The sequence below is a fragment of the Desmodus rotundus genome, chromosome 6 (genome assembly GCF_022682495.2).
Source record: "Desmodus rotundus isolate HL8 chromosome 6, HLdesRot8A.1, whole genome shotgun sequence".
Lineage (NCBI taxonomy): Eukaryota > Metazoa > Chordata > Mammalia > Chiroptera > Phyllostomidae > Desmodus > Desmodus rotundus.
Genome location: NC_071392.1, coordinates 71,669,693 through 71,676,438, shown reverse-complemented (window position 1 = coordinate 71,676,438; position 6,746 = coordinate 71,669,693).

The following is a 6,746-nucleotide window of genomic DNA, read 5'->3' as shown; positions in this document are numbered from 1 at the left end:
TACTGAGCTTTTTATTTAAGTTATATTTTTCAGTTCTCAGATTTCTATTTGGTACTTATTTATATGTTCTATTTCTTTGTTGAACATTTCTAATTCTTTGATGAAACTTTCATTTTTTTTATTTGTTTCAAGAACACTGATTATTGCATATTGAAACATTTTTATCACAAACATTTGGAAATTGTTTTCAGATAATTCTAACATGTCTGTCATATTGTTGGCATTTATTGATTATAGTTTTCACTTAGTTTGAGATCCTTTTGTTTCTTGGCATGTGATTTTTATTGAAACATAGACATTTTTCTTATTAAACTTTGAGATTCTGGATGTTACCTTTTGTTCCTAACATGTATTTTAAAATAGAGATTTTAAATGAAATTAACTGATTATTTTATTAATGTCTTTCTTAATTAGACTCTAAGTTTCATATGGGTATGATTATGGCTGTGTTTTAATTATTTTATTCACTGTACCTTAAATCAATCTGCATTACTAGTAGATTCACAACAATATTTGTAGATTAAATAAGGCGGTGTAATAACGTAGAAAAGGCTCTAGTTTTGCATTTAGATTTACCACTGTATTAGGAGTGCAATCTTTACAAGTCATTTTTACTTATACTTAATTAAAGATAACTTACTTTAAGTCATCTTTACTTCCTATTCTTTCATATGTCAATATATTGATACAACATAAATATTCATGTGTGACACAATTGTTGCTGATTGAAGTAGGGTTCTTCCAGTATTGCAAGGAAAGCATTCCAGGAAACCTACATGGGAGGATGCGGTCTGGTGATAAGAGTCATTTGTGGTGCCAAGTGAAAGATAAAAGGAGTTCCCCAGGGTTTCCAACGTCCTATCTCTGTCACCCTGCTATGGAAACAGTTTCCCCTTGCCTTCATCAGGCCCAGAAATAGGGCCAGTGTCCAGACATTTTGCACCATGCCAAGGCTAGGTAGGGGAGGGGACAGAGAGCGAGCTTCTTTGTTAAGTTGATTATATTATCTCAATCATGAGAAGGACCAGGCTCCCTTTTCAAATTAACTAATCCATTTCCCATTTTGCTGGCTTCTGATGGGTCCACCTCCTTACCAATCCATTCCCTAGATCCCTGGGGTTGGATGTCTTATTCAATCTGATCCCTTCTGCAGGCTAGACTGACAGGTGTCTGTGGTCAACATTTTGGCTCCTACTGTATGGGTGCTTGCTTATCTCCCCCTTCATTGTCCTGTCCCTTCCTCCAGTGATCTGTGGTGAGCAGACCTTGGCTCCCAAAGAGTGTATGAAGCTGTGACTTCCTGGTGAAGCAAGCAGGCTTCTGTTCCCTAGTTTATTATGTTTAATGATGTCAATTCCCTTCTCTTCCTTTATTAATATCTACTACCTACAATGACTTTCAATTTCAACACAATGACTACACAATGCCTTTCAATTCCTAATAGCTATTTTTTCTTCTTCTGCTTTCCCTCTTTTCTAGGAAACTGTAGTCTTGCTTTGTTTCATTTTATTTCTATCTTTGGTGACAAACACAGTGCCCAGAACATGACAGAAAATGAATCATTATCTAATGAAATTAAATTGATATGTTTATTATTATTTAATGGGACTTATATGAGGTTTCTGGTGTAACATTATATACCTAGGGAAATGTAGCTAGAATGAATCAAAATTTACATGGGAAAAGAGTTTTGTTTAGAAAGTAAAATCTGATGTTACAGTGGTTCATCCGTGAACTAGTACAGCAGGTTGAAATAGTAAACACATTCAAATAAAGAGTACACATGTTCACTCTATAATAAACATTATAGAAAGTTTCAAAAACATACATTTGGAAACATAGAAATAATTTGAACAGTCTTTAGAGATTAAAATTCCTCTGAAAAAATAGATAAAGGGATTTTTTAAATGGAATCAATTTTACCTCTTTCAGAGTCAGAAAAAGGGAACAAAGTAAAGTAACATTCAAAACATGCCCTTGACATTGGTTATGGGAATGAAAGAGCGGTAGGAAAAGGGGATGTGGCCTTATACTGATGTTTTCTTTAGCAGATCAGACTGGTGTCATGAGCCTTGTGGCACTGAAGGGGTTATTTTGGGGGTGAAAAGTGCCTGCTGAATTTTGGGCAGCATGATATCAGATGCTTTCATCTTCTGAGAAAGCCATTATTTGTGGTTGTGAGAAAGGAAGAGAAGAATCACGGGGAAATCCACAACTTTTCTGGTTCAGGGGTATGTGAAAGGGGGAAATGGCGAGACAGGAGACCACTGGTGAATGCACTAAAAATGGTGGTAAGCATTTATGTAACATATCCTATATGCTGGGCACTGCTGTATGAGATTTACAAGTATTACATTATTTATCCTTTTATTATTGCTGTTCACATCATGATATTCATATTGGGTATAAAAGTTACAACATTCTCATAGGCATATTGCTATTATCTGTGTTAGCAGGTTGGAAATGGAGAGGTGTATACTCTCTGTTACAGGTAGAACTGTGTCCCCTCCAAAATTGAATTCCTAACCCCCATTGCCTTGTTTGGAAATAGCGTCTCTGTAGATGTAATTAGTTAAGAAGAGGTCATGCTGGAGTGGGTGGACTTAATCCATCATGACTGGTGCCATCACACAAAGGAAAGACTTGGGCCAGATGCTCACACAGAGAGCATGCCATGAGAACATGAAGACAGCCAGCAGTCTAGGAGCCTAGGAGCGCGGCCTGGAACGGCGACTTCCGGTACAGCTCTCCGAAGGAACCAAGTCTATCAGCATGTCGATTTCAGAGTTCTGGAATCAACCAGAATTGTGAGACAGCATATTTGTGTTGTTTAAGCCACCCAGTTTGTGGCACTTGGTTATGACAGCTCTAGGAAATTAATTCTTTCCCTGGAGCACTGACCTCAGTAATTTTAGAGGTTATGTATTCTTTTGAAAACATAAATAGAACAGTAGAGGCCCTCTCTAGAAATGCAAATATCCATAATTTTATACACAATTTCAAGAGTTCACAGACGTTTTCAAGGCTATTCACAGACCCCACCCCTCCCTAGGCCTGATGAAGAATGTTTGTCCTGGAGTCTATGCACCTCTCCCAACCCTTTTCTTAGGTGATGCTTCCTGAGCACTGTCCTAACTGAACGTTTCGCATTACAGTAACCGCGCTTTGCTGTGGCAGAGTCTTACAGCAACTGCAGGAATGCCGCTCTAAAGAGCTGGTCCTGTGAAGCTATGACTCACCCAACGGTATTTGACTGAAATACTACAGGCCCCATGACAGTCTCCTACTAAAATGTGCAGCTAGTTTTTTTCATCCTTTTTATGTTTTTCAAAAATTGAAACAATTTTTGTTTGTAATTGCTACATGTAACTTATAAGGCTGAGTATAGGAATAAGTAGAGGAAGTTATTAGTGTTTGGGTGTGCCTTTGGGAAAGAACTTGAACTCAAAGTGACTCCTATTTATATTTAAAACACTAAACATCATTTTGGGGGTGTAGGGTAAAGAGGAAAGCAAAAAGACTGAGGAAGTGTTTTTCCAAAGGATAGAAGGGCTCTTGTAGAGGAAATGAAAGGAAGCCAAAAACTCCCTTTGCTTCCTTCACACTCTTCTTAGCACTGATACTGTTTACACATATTCCGGATCTCAAAGAGCATGTTCTATATGCACAAGGCTGAAAGGCATTATGAAGAGAAATTATTATTAAGAACCACCTTCCTACATCCTTCCCTGTATGGGTTTGTAGCTATGTCTTGCTATCTAGGAGTTGTTTATCTCCTCCCGTTCAAATAATCCATATCTCTGTTACTGTGGCTAACATTATGTGAAACTCTGTTTTCTGTTGTCATTCTCTAGCTGCAGAGAACTATTGCCTTCGTGATGCCTCGTGTGATCCTTGAAGAATGCTTTCTACCTGTGGTTGTGTGGTTTTTCCCTGTTATGCACTTTGAGGAAGAGATACCTTATCTAAATATTGCCAAAGCCCCTTGTAGTGACCCATAAGAGTGAGTCTATATTGTTCATCTGTCATTATTATTATCAAACAAACTTTAAACACAGTCTGGCAGATAACCTTGTCTGCAAGCTGAATGAGATTTCAGAAAGCCCAGTTGGCTACCACAGGATAGAAGGATCTTCCTTTGAGATCCTTCTTCTCATGCTTCTTTCCCTACTCTCTCCAGAATGCTCAGTTATGTGTGCTTATCAAAATTTTGTTTACTTGTTACTACCTAATACACATGCAACTTCCAGGAAGCCCTTATAGCTCTCTCAACCATATAGAATTGCCACATTTTGTGATTTTATTAGGTCATAGAATGCCCTTAGGTGTTGTGCCTAATGTCCACCCACTAGACCGGAAGGTCCTGATGACCATGCCTGGCTTTGTGTACGCTGTGGCCTTCCTCAGTATTTTACACAGGGTGCTTGCCGCAGGGTGCATTGGATTTTTCCCCTCTGAGACCTTTTAGTACTTGGCTCTGCTGCTTAGTCTTCCTAGGTTAATCAGAACTTAGGCTGGCTTTTGGATTCGAGGTAGAAAGTAGTTTGGCTGGTGCAAAACTGAAGGACGTAGGCAAAGGAACAAATGGGAGATGCCAGTCAGTATCACTGAGAAACATGCAGTGAAAATGCAGGGGGAAGCTAAGAGATGGGAAAGTGGAGAATAGGGGAGGAAGTTGAGGTGGAGCCTGGGGGAACACAGAATAAGTTAAAGGCTGTAAAATATCTAGATTAATATAGCAATTTTCTTTCAAGGAACTTGAGAGAATTATGTTATGTAGACACATGTCAATCTATTGTTTTAAATTTATATCACCAGAGACAAGATAATGCCTGGAATCAAGTGAGAAATCAGTTACTATTTGTGGGATGAATCCATGAAGAACTTGGCATTTTGGATGGAAGGTTAATTAAAGAAAACACTCACTTACAGAAGGATGATAGAGAAAACTGAGACTGGGAGAGGGGCGGGAGACGGTGGTGAGAGCTGACCAGATCTTGAATCCTCCTGGTAAAGAGATGGATAGGATGCTAGTGCAAATGCAAATTATTGGACCCTACTTGTAATCTGTCTCTAGACGCAGCCCTGCCGACAGAACTTGAAGTTCCGATATGCTGTATCTCAGCAGGCTTATCTAATGAATCTGAAAGAGGGAACTTTTTTCGTTATGGCAAGAACACTTAACATGAGGTCTACTATTTTGACAAATGTTTAAGTGTACACAACACAGTGTTGTTAACTATAGCCAGAATGTTGTTGTACAGCAGATCTATAGAGCTTAATTATCTTGCATAGCTTCTTTTTAAGACATGCTCCCAGGCTGCCTTAAATCAAGGCAGCCTCTCCTTCTGTTGGGCCTCTCACTTAAAAAAGAAACAGTCAATAATCCACAGTTAGCAACCCTAAAATAATACCGATCGTGTTCTTTTACTCTGGGTGTAATGCAGAGTGGGTACGAAGTGGGTGCAGGAGGTTGTACAAATTAACAGAAAATAAGAGTGAGAGTGGAGAAGGAAAATGGCCCAGTTTACAATCATTTGTTCAGTAGGTATTTATCAAAACCCAACTCCATGTCAGTAAATAGTCCCATGGTGGGAAGCACATGGGGTGTTAGGGAATGAAAAGGATGTTTTTGCTTAGAGTAATAGAAATGAGAGAAGAGGATGGTACAGGATAAGTTCTGAAAGGTGGCCAGGGCCAGCCCAGGAGGGGAAAAGGACTATGGATTTTATTTTGAGTTGAGAGTGACACCAACTGAACTAGTTTTGCCACACTGTACCTGGCTGCTCACGGAGAATGAGAGGCAGGAATGGAAGTCAGCTGACCTGAGAGGAAACTAGTGCACTGGCTGAGTTACTTAAGAAGTAATGATAAAACACCAGGATGGTAGCGGGGAGGCACCAAAAGTGACTAGATTTAGGAAATGTTTTGATGTCTATAAGTTAGTGAGACTTGCTGATAGGTTTATTGCAGGGAAGATGGAGAGAGAATGCAAAGATAACTTCTGGGCTTTTGGACCCAGCAACTGAGTCAGATAGAGAAGACTGGAAGGAGGAGGTTCTGGAGGGGTGATTAAGGCTGCTTTGGGCAGGTGCCTAGCAGATACCCAATGGGGATGACGACTAAGCTGTTGGATACACAAGCCTGGGATTCAGAGGGAGGTCAGTGCTGGATAGATATGCTGGGTACTCATTAGCAGAGAGGTGGCATTTGCCTGTGGGACTAGATGAGACCATGTGGGAGTGTTGATAAAGGAGAAAATGGAGCCCTGGCATGAGTCCTGTGGCTTGTTAGCATTTAGTGGTTAGGAAGAAGAAGAGGAACAAGCAAATGAGGCTGCTCCTCAAGAAGGAGAGGCTGCTGAAGAAGCAGGAAAATTAAGATGGTGGATGTCAAAAACAAAAGCATGTCAATAAGGTGGTGATAGCTGTGTCACATACTGCTGGCAAGTCGAGGGTGATGAGGTCTGAGAGGTGACCGAACGCCGGGCAGGGCAAGCTGGAGATGCTGCTAAATGGACTGAAGTGGGTTGAGTAGATAATACAAGGTGAGGAAGTTGAAATAACTATTTCAACTAGTTTTTTAAATTTTATTTTATATTTAGTATTAGTATTTTGTATTAGTTTCAGGTGTACAGCATAGGAGTTAAACAATCATATACTTTACAAAGTGTTCCTCCTGATATTTCCAGTACCCATCTGACACCATATATCATTATTACAGTATTATTGAATACATTTCCTGTG